Source organism: Lissotriton vulgaris, chromosome 3_1, assembly GCF_964263255.1.
Source record: "Lissotriton vulgaris chromosome 3_1, aLisVul1.2, whole genome shotgun sequence".
NCBI lineage: Eukaryota > Metazoa > Chordata > Amphibia > Caudata > Salamandridae > Lissotriton > Lissotriton vulgaris.
In genome coordinates, this window is record NC_141689.1 from 1,641,795,616 (window position 1) to 1,641,814,090 (window position 18,475).

The window sequence follows — 18,475 nt, forward strand, 5'->3', positions numbered from 1 at the left end:
CAAGAAATTGAATATTTGGCAGAGAAAGAACCAAACAGTACAGATATTTTGAAGACAAACATGTTCGATACATACTATCCAAATGGAAGTTCTCACCTTGAGAACACTTGTTTGTATGAAGTTCTGCAAAACTAAAGTTATAAGAGGAACACCACAGAAAATATCAAAAATAGAAAATATGCTGTCATTGGGTATGAAGGATGTCTAGTGAAGCAGAGAAAAGGCCATTTGATTAATCATCGAAAATTGAGTTGCGAATCTCCAGACAAAAGAGAATTTTACAATTTACCCCTTTTGCAACTCTTTAAGCCATGGCGTACAGAAGAGGAACTACTTGGAGATTTTCTCTGTTATGAAGACTCTTTTAATGCAACAAAGGATACCATAGAATGTCCTGTTTTTCCAAATTATCTGCAAATGTTGAACGAAGAAATATAGCAAGAAGCCACAATTGCTGAAGAGATTGCTAGAGACAGTTCTCAAGACAGTCAGAGTTCTACTTCATTGAGTCAGGATCCACTAGGAGGACCAATTATCCAAAATGAAGCTGCAACTGCCATGGATGAGGTGGAAAGAGCTATGGAACAAGCTCAAGAGGATGTAGTTAACTTAAAAGATTTGGTAAAGCAACTAAACGTTGAGCAGAAAAAGATATATGACAAAGCCACAGAACAGATTGAACATGGATTCAGACATGAGAAAAAAGAGTGTTCATGTACATCATTTAAGCCTGTTCGACTGTACGTGAGTGGAGAAGCGGGAACAGGAAAAAGTTTTCTGATTAAAGCCATTGCTAATTATCTGCAGAAAAGGACTGAATCACCGCTGTCTTGTGTTGTAACCGCTCCAACTGGACTGGCAGCTCATAACATTAAAGGGATTACTCTACATCGTTTACTGATGCTGCCAGTTGAGCATGATAATAAATTGCAATACTACAAGCTATCTGGAGATGCGTGTTCTGAAGTTTCCAGAGTCCTGAAGAATATGAAACTTCTTATCATTGATGGAGTAAGCATGGTCTCAAATCTAATGCTTGCTTTTGTGCATTTGAGAATGCAAGAAATTCTTAGAACAGAATATGATGTATTATTTGGAGGAAAACACATTATTGTTTTTGGAGATCTACTGCAGTTGACTCCAGTAAAAGGGCAACCAGTATTTAAAATGCTCACCCATGAAGATACCAGTAAGTCCCTTGGAAGCATTGGAAATGTTAATATATGGTAAAATTTTAAATATGCAGAACTGCTTCAAAATATGTGACAGGCAAAGGATGAAGAATATAAAAATATTCTACAAGATGTAAGAATTGGAAAAGTAAGTGAGCTTGGGAAAGAAGCTTTACATGCTCAATTAATTTGTATCCAAATGAACACATTCTTCCAGAGAATATTTTTAAGAAAATTACTGAGAAGAAATCTGGGATATGTTTGATGCCAACTCTGTAAGAATGTTCCATCTTCAACAACAAAATGTTAAAGTTAGAAAATGAAGAGATTGTGAAACTGGAAGCAATAGATAAAATAGAGCATATGGGTGCAACAATTGTTTTGTCAGAAAATTTGTAAACAAAGTTGGATTCATTAGAGAAAAGTATATCTAAAACAGCTGGTTTTGAAAAGACTCTGAATGTGTGTTTAAATTGTCGTATCATTTTGAGAAGGAATTTAAATGTTGAAAGAGGTCTGGTAAATGGAGCAATGGGTCATGTTGTTGATTTTGTGAATTATAGAAATAGAGATGGAATTGAATTTCTAAAAATAATATTTGATGGCATTGAGCAAGTACAACAAATTAGTCGTTGTTCTGCTAGATTTTTGCTTGTAAAAGACTTATATGTTCGCCGAAAACAGTTTCCTGTTTGTTTGGCATATACGGTGACAATTCATAAATCTCAAGGTTTAAGTGTAGATAGTGCTTTGGTGAACATTGGAAGTTCTGTGTTGAAAGAGGGTATGGCATATGTGGCATTATCACGAGTCAGAACTTTATCAGGATTGTACTTGATTGAGTGTGATGAGACAAAGATTTGTGCAGATCTAGATTGTGTTAAAGAATACAATAGGTTAAGAAGAGAGTACGCTCCACATTTGCCTCAATATCCTCTGTTTGAAAAACGTGTGGTAGGCCGAAAAAGAAGAAATGAGAAATGAGAATAATTGCAGTGAGGTAGTTGCAAAAAGACAAAAAGTAGATGAAACTGTAATTGTAAGCAGAAATAAAAAGGATTCTGTTCAAGATGTTGTTGGATTTCAGTTTGAAAACAGTTCTGGTGTCAACTGCTATGCTAATGTAGTGGCTAATGTTTTTCTTAAAACTTTACAAGAACAGATTGTTGAAAATCGGGATCAAAGATTCTGCGGTTTATTGAATTCTGTGTTTCAGAAAAGTAGCAGTGATAGAGCAAAAATAGAAAGTGTTTCCAAAATTCGAAATCTTTTAGATATATGTTCAGGTCAAAAAAAAATTCACAAAATATTCAGCATGAGTGTCAGGAATTTTTTATGTATATGTTTGGTGTATTGGAAGATGGAGGTGTAGATGTAGAAAATCTTTTTAGGCTTTCTTATCAATGGCAGCGTGACTGCGACAATTGTAGTTTATCAAGTAGTACTAGAATAGACACTGAAAGATTTATATATTTGACTTTACCAGACTGCAAATCAGTGTCTTTTAATAATCTACTTAAAGCAGCTGATCATTATATGTTTTGTTCCCAATGTAAGTGTCCAATGCTGTCCACATTATTTATCCAAACTTATGGACAGTATGTTATTTTAATGTTTCAACGATGAAGATCTGATGGAACTAAATTGACAACTTCTATTAAAAATTTCGTGGCTTCTCAGTTATCAATTTCAGGAAGAACCTTTGTAACTGTAGCTATTATTTATCATGATGGTGCTTCAACAACATCAGGGCATTATACAGCATATTTAAAATGTAGAAAAGGTTGGTCTTTCTGTAATGATACTCATTTGACTTTCAAACAAGGTTTGCCTTTTGACTTAAAAAATTCTTACCTTGTGTTTTTAGAACCGAAATTTAACTAAAGGTAATTGGCCTATAAAGACAGGAGCAGTTAATAAAAGTTAGTCTGCTATTTACAATTATATTGTGAGTAAAATTGATGAACATAATATAAAAAATGCAGTTCTCATATAGGTACTGTAAGTGGATCTCATAGTAAGTGACATCAGTATTATAGGAGATGTTGAACATGAGTTATCCAGAGATGGGAATATGAATAGTTATACATTGCGAAAATGTAGTATGAGCTTTTCTTTCAAAACATCGGGTAAATGGTAATTTCTGAGTTTGAAAATAGACAGATAAATCTGACACTATTTGGCCATGAGGAATAGTGTTGGAATTAGGAAAGACTCATAACTTAACACAACGAGAAAAATAAATAATTGAGACATATTTCAGATGTTCTTAGAGTTTTTTTTATAGAAAGTCGATGAAATGGAAGTTTTAGAGAACAGCAGAGTATTTTCCAATGAAAAGGACCTTCACGATCTACTATTTGGCCTCATGGAAAAGTAAGTGAATCAAAGATTAGTCTAAATATGTGATTAGTAAGTTTATATGGGTTTTTTTAAACACAATCTTTTAGATTGTGTCTTTTTCCCTTCTGTGATATGATGAATATTTTGAACTCACTGTTTTTAGTGAAATTTGATATATTCTGAGAACAGCAAAAATAAACTATGTAACATGTTGTAGAAGTTATTCTATAGTTTGTTTTGTGTCATTTATATTGTATTCCCATTGTCTCACAGTCACTTTCCTTTTTCCACCCTTTTTCAGCTCTCTTTACTCACTCACACTGCCTTTCTCTCACTCTGTTTCATCCCCATTCTATTACTCCATGAGTGATGTCACTGACCATGTCATGAGTGATGTAATATGTGACGTCATCAGCAGTGCAGTGCATTGCATTGCAGTCGCGCACGGTATAGTGAGTCCAACTAAGTATAACGTCGGAATTTCAATGGTTTTATGTCAGTAAAATTTCCAGCTATCTATAACTGGTGTGAAACCTATGTTTTTTTCAGTGAATTTAATAGGTTATTTAAATGCTATATCCTAACTATAACTAGTGTGAAACCTATGGTTTTTTAAGTGAATATATATATATATATATATATATATATATATATATATATATATATATATATGTATATATATATATATATATATATATATATTCTCGCTCCAAGGTTGTCCACCATTGAGTAGCACGCGAGCAGCAGCTTTATTTATGTGTAGGTGAGGACGGGGATCCGCTTGTAGACGCCGCTCCGTAATGGATCTGCCCGACGCGTTTCGAAGCTCCATCTGCTTCTCTTTAGGGGCTTTAACGGAAGCGGTGTGCGCACCCGCTACACTTCTCCAAATACGTATAACTCACCCGCCGATGGGAGGCTCCAATGAGACTTCTGGGAAGTGTAGTGCGGAAAGCACACAATCAAGTCCTGGATGGACTCCACAAGTGGGCCCGTCCTCGATCCCATGTACGGCTGCTACTTCACTGCCGTGACCCCCACGTTAACGGGGTGGTGCATACTCTGCGGCTGGACTGCCGCATATAGATTCTCGCTCCAAGGTTGTCCACCATTGAGTAGCACGCGAGCAGCAGCTTTATTTATGTGTAGGTGAGGACGGGGATCCGCTTGTAGACGCCGCTCCGTAATGGATCTGCCCGACGCGTTTCGAAGCTCCATCTGCTTCTCTTCAGGGGCTTTAACGGAAGCGGTGTGCGCACCCGCTACACTTCTCCAAATACGTATAACTCACCCGCCGATGGGAGGCTCCAATGAGACTTCTGGACCCTGAAGAGAAGCAGATGGAGCTTCGAAACGCGTCGGGCAGATCCATTACGGAGCGGCGTCTACAAGCGGATCCCCGTCCTCACCTACACATAAATAAAGCTGCTGCTCGCGTGCTACTCAATGGTGGACAACCTTGGAGCGAGAATCTATATGCGGCAGTCCAGCCGCAGAGTATGCACCACCCCGTTAACGTGGGGGTCACGGCAGTGAAGTAGCAGCCGTACATGGGATCGAGGACGGGCCCACTTGTGGAGTCCATCCAGGACTTGATTGTGTGCTTTCCGCACTACACTTCCCAGAAGTCTCATTGGAGCCTCCCATCGGCGGGTGAGTTATACGTATTTGGAGAAGTGTAGCGGGTGCGCACACCGCTTCCGTTAAAGCCCCTGAAGAGAAGCAGATGGAGCTTCGAAACGCGTCGGGCAGATCCATTACGGAGCGGCGTCTACAAGCGGATCCCCGTCCTCACCTACACATAAATAAAGCTGCTGCTCGCGTGCTACTCAATGGTGGACAACCTTGGAGCGAGAATATATATATATATATATATATATATTCACTTAAAAAGCCATAGGTTTTCACACAAGTTATAGTTAGGATATAGCATTTAAATAACCTATTAAATTCACTGAAAAAAACATAAAAAACATATATATATATATTCACTGAAAAAAACAGGAAGTGTCACAAAAAGTGCCTCTGTGCTTCCATTTTTTAAATGCAGTTACAGGTCACATGACTGCTATTAACTACATCTCCCAGACTGCATCATTCATATAGTTCGTTGTAAATTTGGAAAAGAATGTTCTTTATGCTCACAAAAAGTTCTACATTTTGCTCAGAAGTGAATGATGCACTTATTGTTAAATGAATCCAAATGGAAAGCAGTCAAAACGCTGGTAAATAGCAAAGTGCTGAGTGCTGGAAAAACTCTGAAACATCGTCTCCCTCTTCTTGCACGATTGGAAAGGGAAATCCTCCCTTGCCAAATCCCTTCCAGCGCTGCTGTTGTTTTCGCCAGGTGGCCTCTCCCAAATCGGTTAAGCGGCAGCGTGTGGATCATGCTCCCATAATTAAATCCAAAGCACAAGTCCCCGAGAAGGGAGCCACCAACCCTGCAGGGCGGCCTCTCAACCACGGGCACGGAGACGCCCGTTACTTCACTCTCCATGAAAAACAAAACGAGAGGCCCATTGCAAGATACAGGAGACTTTAATTCTGGCTTGAGCACAGTGCTTCCTCTAATGTCCCAACTAGTTTTGGCAAAGCCTTGATCACGGGCAGGAAGTGTCACAAAAAGTGCCTCTGTGCTTCCGTTTTTAAAATGCAGTTACAGGTCACATGACTGCTATTAACTACATCTCCCAGACTGCATCATTCATATAGTTCGTTGTAAATTTGGAAAATAATGTTCTTTATGCTCACAAAAAGTTGTACATTTTGCTCAGAAGTGAATGATGCACTTATTGTTAAATGAATCCAAATGGAAAGCAGTCAAAACGCTGGTAAATAGCAAAGTGCTGAGTGCTGGAAAAACTCTGAAACATCGTCTCCCTCTTCTTGCACGATTGGAAAGGGAAATCCTCCCATGCCAAATCCCTTCCAGCGCTGCCGTTGTTTTCGCCAGTTGGCCTCTCCCAAATGGGTTTAGCGGCAGCGTGTGGGTCATGCTCCCATTATTAAATCCAAAGCACAAGTCCCCGAGAAGGGAGCCACCAACCCTGCAAGGCGGCCTCTCAACCTTGGGCACGGAGACGCCCGTTACTTCACTCTCCATGAAAAACAAAATGAGAGGCCCATTGCAAGATACAGGAGACTTTAATTCAGGCTTGAGCACAGTGCTTCCTCTAATGTCCCAACTAGTTTCGGCAAAGCCTTGATCACGGGCAGGAAGTGTCACAAAAAGTGCCTCTGTGCTTCCGTTTATTAAATGCAGTTACAGGTCACATGGCTGCTATTAACTACATCTCCCAGACTGCATCATTCATATAGTTTGTTGTAAATTTGGAAAAGAACGTTCTTTATGCTCACAAAAAGTTGTACATTTTGCTCAGAAGTGAATGATGCACTCATTGTTAAATGAATCCAAATGGAAAGCAGTCAAAACGCTGGTAAATAGCAAAGTGCTGAGTGCTGGAAAAACTCTGAAACATCGTCTCCCTCTTCTTGCACGATTGGAAAGGGAAATCCTCCCATGCCAAATCCCTTCCAGCGCTGCCGTTGTTTTCGCCAGGTGGCCTCTCCCAAATGGGTTTAGCGGCAGCGTGTGGGTCAAGCTCCCATTATTAAATCCAAAGCACAAGTCCCCGAGAAGGGAGTCACCAACCCTGCAGGGCGGCCTCCCAACCACGGGCACGGTGACGCCCGTTACTTCACTCTCCATGAAAAACAAAACGAGAGGCCCATTGCAAGATACAGGAGACTTTAATTCAGGCTTGAGCACAGTGCTTCCTCTAATGTCCCAACTAGTTTCGGCAAAGCCTTGATCACGGGCAGGAAGTGTCACAAAAAGTGCCTCAGTGCTTCCGTTTTTTAAATGCAGTTACAGGTCACATGACTGCTAATAACTACATCTCCCAGACTGCATCATTCATATAGTTCGTTGTAAATTTGGAAAAGAATGTTCTTTATGCTCACAAAAAGTTGTACATTTTGCTCAGAAGTGAATGATGCACTCATTGTTAAATGAATCCAAATGGAAAGCAGTCAAAACGCTGGTAAATAGCAAAGTGCTGAGGGCTGGAAAAACTCTGAAACATCGTCTCCCTCTTCTTGCACGATTGGAAAGGGAAATCCTCCCATGCCAAATCCCTTCCAGTGCTGCCGTTGTTTTCGCCAGGTGGCCTCTCCCAAATGGGTTTAGCGGCAGCGTATGGGTCATGCTCCCATTATTAAATCCAAAGCACAAGTCCCCGAGAAGGGAGCCACCAACCCTGCAGGGCGGCCTCTCAACCACGGGCACGGAGACGCCCGTTACTTCACTCTCCATGAAAAACAAAACGAGAGGCCCATTGCAAGATACAGGAGACTTTAATTCAGGCTTGAGCACAGTGCTTCCTCTAATGTCCCAACTAGTTTTGCAAAGCCTTGATCACGGGCAGGAAGTGTCACAAAAAGTGCCTCTGTGCTTCCGTTTTTAAAATGCAGTTACAGGTCACATGACTGCTATTAACTACATCTCCCAGACTGCATCATTCATATAGTTCGTTGTAAATTTGGAAAATAATGTTCTTTATGCTCACAAAAAGTTGTACATTTTGCTCAGAAGTGAATGATGCACTTATTGTTAAATGAATCCAAATGGAAAGCAGTCAAAACGCTGGTAAATAGCAAAGTGCTGAGTGCTGGAAAAACTCTGAAACATCGTCTCCCTCTTCTTGCACGATTGGAAAGGGAAATCCTCCCATGCCAAATCCCTTCCAGCGCTGCCGTTGTTTTCGCCAGTTGGCCTCTCCCAAATGGGTTTAGCGGCAGCGTGTGGGTCATGCTCCCATTATTAAATCCAAAGCACAAGTCCCCGAGAAGGGAGCCACCAACCCTGCAAGGCGGCCTCTCAACCTTGGGCACGGAGACGCCCGTTACTTCACTCTCCATGAAAAACAAAATGAGAGGCCCATTGCAAGATACAGGAGACTTTAATTCAGGCTTGAGCACAGTGCTTCCTCTAATGTCCCAACTAGTTTCGGCAAAGCCTTGATCACGGGCAGGAAGTGTCACAAAAAGTGCCTCTGTGCTTCCGTTTATTAAATGCAGTTACAGGTCACATGGCTGCTATTAACTACATCTCCCAGACTGCATCATTCATATAGTTTGTTGTAAATTTGGAAAAGAACGTTCTTTATGCTCACAAAAAGTTGTACATTTTGCTCAGAAGTGAATGATGCACTCATTGTTAAATGAATCCAAATGGAAAGCAGTCAAAACGCTGGTAAATAGCAAAGTGCTGAGTGCTGGAAAAACTCTGAAACATCGTCTCCCTCTTCTTGCACGATTGGAAAGGGAAATCCTCCCATGCCAAATCCCTTCCAGCGCTGCCGTTGTTTTCGCCAGGTGGCTCTCCCAAATGGGTTTAGCGGCAGCGTGTGGGTCAAGCTCCCATTATTAAATCCAAAGCACAAGTCCCCGAGAAGGGAGTCACCAACCCTGCAGGGCGGCCTCCCAACCACGGGCACGGAGACGCACGTTACTTCACTCTCCATGAAAAACAAAACGAGAGGCCCATTGCAAGATACAGGAGACTTTAATTCAGGCTTGAGCACAGTGCTTTCTCTAATGTCCCAACTAGTTTCGGCAAAGCCTTGATCACGGGCAGGAAGTGTCACAAAAAGTGCCTCAGTGCTTCCGTTTTTTAAATGCAGTTACAGGTCACATGACTGCTATTAACTACATCTCCCAGACTGCATCATTCATATAGTTCGTTGTAAATTTGGAAAAGAATGTTCTTTATGCTCACAAAAAGTTGTACATTTTGCTCAGAAGTGAATGATGCACTCATTGTTAAATGAATCCAAATGGAAAGCAGTCAAAACGCTGGTAAATAGCAAAGTGCAGAGGGCTGGAAAAACTCTGAAACATCGTCTCCCTCTTCTTGCACGATTGGAAAGGGAAATCCTCCCATGCCAAATCCCTTCCAGTGCTGCCGTTGTTTTCGCCAGGTGGCCTCTCCCAAATGGGTTTAGCGGCAGCGTATGGGTCATGCTCCCATTATTAAATCCAAAGCACAAGTCCCCGAGAAGGGAGCCACCAACCCTGCAGGGCGGCCTCTCAACCACGGGCACGGAGACGCCCGTTACTTCACTCTCCATGAAAAACAAAACGAGAGGCCCATTGCAAGATACAGGAGACTTTAATTCAGGCTTGAGCACAGTGCTTCCTCTAATGTCCCAACTAGTTTCGGCAAAGCCTTGATCACGGGCAGGAAGTGTCACAAAAAGTGCCTCAGTGCTTCCGTTTTTTAAATGCAGTTACAGGTCACATGACTGCTATTAACTACATCTCCCAGACTGCATCATTCATATAGTTCGTTGTAAATTTGGAAAGTCCCCGAGAAGGGAGCCTCCAACCCTGCAGGGCGGCCTCTCAGCCACGGGCACGGAGACGCCCGTTACTTCACTCTCCATGAAAAACAAAACGAGAGGCCCATTGCAAGATACACTTGTGACACTTCCTGCCCGTGATCAAGGCTTTGCCGAAACTAGTTGGGACATTAGAGGAAGCACTGTGCTCAAGCCTGTATTAAAGTCTCCTGAAGTCTCCTGTATCTTGCAATGGGCCTCTCGTTTTCTTTTAATATATATATATATATATATATATATATATATATATATATATATATATATATATATATATATATATATATATATATATCAAAAAAAGTTCTCTTCACCTTATGAAGTGACTGTGAGACGCACACTGGTATTCAGAATTGCAACAGCATTTTTATCCCAGCGTGAGGCACCTGACGCATTTCGTTTCTGGCTCAAAACTTTTTCAAAGGTATCGCCTCTGTCCGTGTAGATGTTCCAACAGGTTCAGGTGGTTCTTATTCACAGGTATGCCCCGCCTCTGATGACACTGGAGGTTCGCTGGGCATTGTGGTTCCTGAAGTCCTGCTCATGTCTTCAGTCTCTTAATGACACGTATTCTGCAAGGAGGGGGTGTTTGGCCACTGTGCAGCAGCGTGTCCTTTCAATGAATGCAGTCAACAATTATCACTGACTTGCCGGTCCCCTCATGCGTGGTTGACACGGCCTGGCGTTTGCTGCATTCTATTGAACTTCCGATATTTCTCCGCTCGCTGTACAAGGTCGGTGAAGTCAGCGCTGCTGTTCCAGGGACGTCTTCATTTTCCATTCCCTGGTCTGAATTACCTCCCACGTGCCTCCCAGTCTTTAATGGGATTGCTAGGGACCCATTACCTGACTCCGGTGTCAGGCGGCAGCCGATTTCCCCCGGGCTTCGGTTTGTCCAAGACAGGCAGATTTCGGTTCAAGGGCGGGGAAAGTGCTCGGCGCGCTTTGCGGTGGTGCGTTTTCCTCTGCGACAGAACCAGTCGCTTTACATCAAAAAAAGTTCTCTTCACCTTTTGAAGTGACTGTGAGACGCACACTGGTATTCAGAATTGCAACAGCATTTTTATCCCAGCGTGAGGCACCTGACGTGTTTCATTTCTGGCTCAAAACTTTTTCAAAGGTATCGCCTCTGTCCGTGTAGATGTTCCAACAGGTTCAGGTGGTTCTTATTCACAGGTATGCCCCGCCTCTGATGACACTGGAGGTTCGCTGGGCATTGTGGTTCCTGAAGTCCTGCTCGTGTCTTCAGTCTCTTAATGACACGTATTCTGCAAGGAGGGGGTGTTTGGCCACTGTGCAGCAGCGTGTCCTTTCAATGAATGCAGTCAACAATTATCACTGACTTGCCGGTCCCCTCATGCGTGGTTGACACGGCCTGGCGTTTGCTGCATTCTATTGAACTTCCGATATTTCTCCGCTCGCTGTACAAGGTCGGTGAAGTCAGCGCTGCTGTTCCAGGGACGTCTTCATTTTCCATTCCCTGGTCTGAATTACCTCCCACGTTGCCTCCCACTCTTTAATGGGATTGCTAGGGACCCATTTCCTGACTCCGGTGTCAGGTGGCAGCCAATTTCCCCTGGGCTTCGGTTTGTCCAAGACAGGCAGATTTCGGTTCAAGGGCGGGGAAAGTGCTCGGCGCTCTTTGCGGTGGTGCGTTTTCCTCTGCGACAGAACCAGTCGCTTTACATCAAAAAAATTCTCTTCACCTTTTGAAGTGACTGTGAGACGCACACTGGTATTCAGAATTGCAACAGCATTTTTATCCCAGCGTGAGGCACCTGACGCGTTTCATTTCTGGCTCAAAACTTTTTCAAAGGTATCGCCTCTGTCCGTGTAGATGTTCCAACAGGTTCAGGTGGTTCTTATTCACAGGTATGCCCCGCCTCTGATGACACTGGAGGTTCGCTGGGCATTGTGGTTCCTGAAGTCCTGCTCGTGTCTTCCGTCTCTTAATGACACGTATTCTGCAAGGAGGGGGTGTTTGGCCACTGTGCAGCAGCCTGTCCTTTCAATGAATGCAGTCAACAATTATCACTGACTTGCCGGTCCCCCAATGCAGTTACAGGTCACATGACTGCTATTAACTACATCTCCCAGACTGCATCATTCATATAGTTCGTTGTAAATTTGGAAAGTCCCCGAGAAGGGAGCCACCAACCCTGCAGGGCGGCCTCTCAGCCACGGGCACGGAGACGCCCGTTACTTCACTCTCCATGAAAAACAAAACGAGAGGCCCATTGCAAGATACACTTGTGACACTTCCTGCCCGTGATCAAGGCTTTGCCGAAACTAGTTGGGACATTAGAGGAAGCACTGTGCTCAAGCCTGTATTAAAGTCTCCTGAAGTCTCCTGTATCTTGCAATGGGCCTCTCGTTTTCTTTTAATATATATATATATATATATATATATATATATATATATATATATATATATATATATATATATATATATACTAGCAGCCCGTCCTGACCTTGTCCGGGAGCAACAGGTTTCCCCGACCCCGCCCGCCCCGACATTGTCCAGCAGCCCGGGCCCCCGCCCGGCCTGTCCCCCGCCTGCCCCAACCTCCGCCTGCCCAGACATGGGCCCCTTACCTCAGCCGCGGCTCCTCCCGCCTGTCCGCTGCTGATATACTGCTTTAAATATGTCTGTTCTTCTTTGCAGAGGTGTACAGCTGACCAAGCCGTTCTACAGAGTGTACATTGGCTGGGAAAGCTTACATCATAGCTAATCTTTTTGACCTAGAGGTGTGTTAATGATTGCTGTTTCACCATAAAAACACGGTATCATTCTCTTTTCTCCTGCAGCCCGGGCCCCCGCCCAGCCCGTTCCCCGCCTGCCCCGACATGGGTCCCCCCTTACCTCAGCCGCCGCTCCTCCCGCCTGTTGGATGCTCACACCGCCGCTGACCTGTCCGCTGCTCCTCACGTCACCGCTCCTCCCCCGCGCCATGTCCGCCGCTTCCTTACCTCAGCCGCCGCTCCTCCAGCCTGTCCGCTGCTCGCACCGCCGCTGGCCTGTCCGCTGCTCCTCACGTCACCGCTCCTCCCCCGCGCCATGTCCGCCGATCCTCGGCGCGCTCCTGGACGCCGCTCCTCCCCGCGCTCCTGATGTGCGGCCGGCGCTATTTCGGAGGGACTACTTTTTTTTTACTCTAAATTTTTTAAATAACGTTTTTTTTTACATTTATATAGCCTATAACCATCTACACACCCTGACAATTCCAACGGTGTATCGGGTGAGTGGATTGGCACTGTGGTTCTCGAGTTTACCCTCCTCAAAGGCTGAAAGTTCTTCCTTTATTATAGTAGTATAGATATATATGCATATATGTATACATGAACCACAGTATGCTAAGAAGCAATTCGTGCACTCAGGAGTATGGATGCTGATTTTTATTCCTTAGAAAACGCTACGCTTTTCGACTCCAGTTGTGCCTTGAACGTGTGATCAATAATCATATATATATATATATTCACTGAAAAAAACATAGGTTTCAGACATGTTATAGTTAGCTGGACATTTCACTCATACAAAACCATTGAAATTCCCCCGTTATAGTTAGTTCAGCTAACTATAACTCGCGCACCCACAATCCATTGCTGATGACGTCACATATTACATCACTCATGGCATGGTCAGTGACATCACTGATGACATCACTGATGACATCTCAAATAACATCACTTATGGCATCACTGATGACATCATCCAGTGAATGTGTGTCTTTCTGAAAAATAAATATTTTTATATATGTATATCTAAAGGTCGATGGAAGAATAAATGGGTAAATAAGTGTCTAAATGGATGTTTTTTTGTAAAATTGATTGTATAGCTGACTTATTAAGTGTATCTTAGTGAATACATGTATTAGTGAATAATTTTTAAATATTGAAATGTCTGTATCAGTGTCTCACTTTGTGTATAGGTGGCTGCATGGGTTGGTGAGTAGCTACAGGAGTGTGTATATGGGTTATTAGTTGGTTTTTCGAGTATTAGTATGAGTGTCTTTATGGTGTGCTGGAGTATTACTTAGCGCATAGATGCATGAATGAGTGACTCACTGTATGTTTTTTGAAGACAGCATGTGTGCAGGACTGTATGGGTGGATGAGTGTGTGTATGGCTGTGTTAGTGAGTAAATGGCTGTCTCAATCGTATCTTTCTGAGTAATTACATATATTTTAAACTAGTATATGTTAGTAATGATATATATAAGTGAGTATATGTTAGAGTGAGAGATTGGAAGAGTTCCTGTATAAATAAGTATGTGTTTCTATAAGTGATTGTTTAAGAAAGTAAATATGTATACGTTTCTGCAGAAGTAAGTGTAGTGGTGTGTGTATAGCTGTATAGGCATGTAAATGGATATTTGATAGTTTATTTGCATGTGTGTGAGTAACTCTATGGATGAGTATCAGTGTGTAACAGGATGTATAGGTGTATGAGTACATTTGATGAGTGAGTACATGTATGAGTGACTATATAAAACTGTTGGAGAATGAGTGGATGTGTATCTAGATGTTGGAATTACTGAATAGGTTCTTCTAACTGGTATTGGAATCTCGTTTTTTTTGAAAATTTTAGTTTCTATTTTTGAAGGTGTGTATCGAAGTTTATATTACGCTGAGAGGAGGTCTGCCACTCTTTCACAAGGATGATGTCATCGGTGATGTCATTTGAAATGTCATCTGTGATGTAATGAGTGATTTCACTGACCATGTCATGAGTGATGTAATATGTGATGTCATCAGCAGTGGATTGCGGGCGCGCGAGTTATAGTTAGCTGAACTAAATATATCGGGGGAATTTCAATGGTTTTGTATGAGTAAAATGTCCAGCTAACTATAACATGTGTTATGCTAATTCCTAACTATGACGTGGCTGAAACCTATGGTTTTTTCAGTGAATATATATATATATATATTCACTGAAAAAACCATAGGTTTGACACCAGTTATAGTTAGCTGGAAATTGTACTGACATAAAACCATTGAAATTCCCACGATATAGTTAGTTGGACTCACTATAACTTGCGCGCCTGCAATGCACTGCTGATGATGTCACATATTACATGACTCATGACATGGTCAGTGACATCACTCATGACATCACTGATGACACCATCCTTGTGACAGAGTGACAGACCTCCTTTCAGTGTAAAGTAACCCTTGAAACGCATATTCAAAAGTAGAAACTAACATTTTCAAAAAAATAGAGATACCCATACCAGTAACAACAACCAATTCAGTAATACCACCATTTATATTCACATCCACTCATTCACCAACAGTTCTATATTGTCACTCATACTCATAGGTTTTTTTAAATGCTAATTCCTAACTATTTATAGGGCCTCAAACCTACGTTTTTTTCAGTGAATTTCAAAGATTTTTTATTAGCAAATTTTTATAGCTATGAAATGTAATATTTTTTCAAATGAATCCTATATTGTATATTTATGTAAAACTATTTTCTTTATGTATATTGTTCATGTTTTTTTTGTGTTTTTTTTTGCCCTGGAGCGTTCCCGGTGCGCGAACCGGTGAGCGCACCGGTAAGCGCAGTCTTGTGGCGCGCCCCGGTGCGCGTACCGGTGAGCGTCCCGTTAGCGCTAATGCCGCGAACGAAAACATCATTGTGACGTATCGCGTAGCCGCGTCCGTATGATAGGCACGGCGTAAGCGCACCCGGAAGCACTCGAGCGCATACGATCGTGCTACGTAAGCACCCCTGGGCGAGTACCGTAAGCGTGTCGGGTCATGTGACCTGAAAATTACACTTTTCATTGGTTCAGGACAGTTTTGGTTTCCAAATGATAAAGCCAGTGTCATGTGATCTGAAAATAACACTTTTCATTGGTTCAGGACAGTTTTGTTTTCCAAAAGATGAAAGCCCTCACCTTTTTTCCTCATTCTCACTTTTTACTTTGACTGAGGAAGACCTGTTTGCAGACCTATTTGTACCTATTTGTACTGAGAAATGGCTACAGTAGCAGCAGCAGCAGGAGCATCTCAACCACCACCACCACCACCACCACAAGGACCACCACAACACCACGGTGGTGGAGAAGAAGAGGAGGAGGAGGAGGAGGAGGAGAGGCAGTACCTGCCTGAGGATATTACCACCTATAAGCCAAAGGAGCACATAGTTAATGCGCCAAAGGTGACTTGTATGATCTGTGGCACTGTACTTTCCAGGGGTAACCCTGCCAAAAAGTATTCTTTTGGCAACAACACCATGATTCACCACATGCAACGCCGGCACCCGAACAACTATGCTGCGGCAGAGGTCAGAGAACTGACCAGAAACTCTCCCCAATCTTCTCCCAGCACCTCCCAAAGTAAGCAACCCACTCCATCGGGTCCAGAGACAAGGGAGATGGTCCCAAACATCCAAACCCAGTTTGGACAATTCAAAATAGTTTGCATATTTTGTGGAAGGACAATTAGCTATGGTGAGCAAAGCATTAAACTCATCAACCGTGCTGGTGACAACCACAAGTGCCCAAAAAAAGCTTAATTTTTTCCTGATTTTTTTTGCTCCAGTTGAGCCGTTTACATTTCCCTGTTTTTTGTTTGTCCCCATAAAAATAACAAAAAAATATAAAATTTTTCATAAAAGCCAAAAAAAGTTAAAAATGTTCCAAAAAACAATAAAAAAATATAAAACAACAAAAAGAATAAAAAAACAGTTCTATTTAGAACTACCTCCAATTTATACAAAAAATGCTACTTTTTAAAAAAAATCTGTCATTCTTTTTTCCCCATAGTACGCTCCCCGGTATGCTCCCCGTGAGCGTATACCAGGCGCTCCCCCGCGCAAATCGAAAAAAATATATATATATTTTTTTCCCCGCGGGCCCCTTTTATGGCCCCCACATCAAATCTAGGGGGTCAGGGGGGTCTACCCTGCCTCCTTTTGGTCATTTCCTCCTTTGTTTTTGCCACCTCTTTTGTCTCAATCCTACCGAGACACAAGAAGGCGGCCGCTCCGGACAGTTTGGAATGTTGACAGACACCCGAGAGCCAATCAGCTTTCTGCTCGCGAACTCGCTGGAGCGCGCCCCGGTGCGCGTACTGGGGCGCGCTTATAGATATATATATTTTTTTAACCTAAATTACTCAAAATCCACTGGAGCACATATCTTGAGACATAGCAAAGGCACATCGGGCTACCAGTCCCTACAATTTTGCCAAGTTTGGTGGAAATCCATCCAGCCTTTCGGGCTAAAAGTGAGTCCAACCGCCCTATGAAAATTAACATGGGGAAAACACGTTTTGGGACCCCCCTTTTATCTCAGCCCCCGCTTGACGAATCCCCCCCAAACTTTCAGGGAAGGAGCGAGGCAAATTTCTGGAAAAATTACAGGCAGATTCCTGAATCGACGCCAAAGTTATTCCCAATAGAATGTTGCGGATTCCCTATGGAAAACAATCCTAACTATAACTACCTACTGGCGACCGCCAGTAGGTTATATATATATATATATATTCACTGAAAAAACCATAGGTTTCACACCAGTTATAGTTAGGAATTAGCATTTAAAAAACCAATAAAATTCACTGAAAAAACCATAGGTTTCACACCAGTTATAGTTAGCTGGAAATTTTACTGACATAAAACCATTGAATTGCCCACGTTATAGTTAGTTGGACTCACTATAACTTGCGCGCCTGCAATGCACTACTTATGACGTCACATAATACATCACTCATGACATGGTCAGTGACATCACTCATGACATCACATGAGTATGTGTATGAGTGTCTTAGTGAGTGAATGGATGCCTCAGTGGTACATGTGTAAGTAACTGCATATGTGAAAGGCAGTATAGATGAGTGCTGGACTTGGACTGTATACATGACTATATGTGAGAGTGTTTGATTGTGAGAGTGCCTGTATGGATCAGTGTGTGCTTGTATTAGTTATTGTGTTGGAGTGTAAGTATGAGTTAGTATATGTTTAAATAAGTGACGTGGTATGTGTATAACTGTACAGGTGAGTAAATAAAAGTGTGATTCATTATCTCCATTACTGACTAGGTGTGTGAATAACTCTCTGAATGAGAGGTGGTGTGTGAGTGTCTGCATAGTTATGTGACTTTATATGATAATGCTGTATTGATAGCTGACTGTATGTATGAGTGACAAAAAGCAGCGGGGGAAAGGGGGCACCCCTGCTGTGTCCCCCTAGTGATGGAAAAGGTGGCAGACCGCCACCCATTCACCCGCACCACTGCTGTAGGAGCTGTATAGAGGCACTGAATCCACCGCAAGAAGTCATCACCTGTCACCTATCCCAAAAGCCCAACCTCAAACATGTAGCCCCAGTCGACACAGACGAATGCTTTCTCTGCATCGATAGAAAGCAGGCAGGCTTGGTTCCTGGAGTGGTGTACCAGGTCCAGTAGGTGGAGCAACCTCTTAGTGTTATCACCCCTCTGCCTAGTTGGTATGAACCCCGATTGATCAGGGTCGATCACTCCATCCATCAGAGGGCTAAGCCTCGCAGCCAACACTCCCACAAATAATTTAGCGGCAATGTTGAGGAGTGAGATCG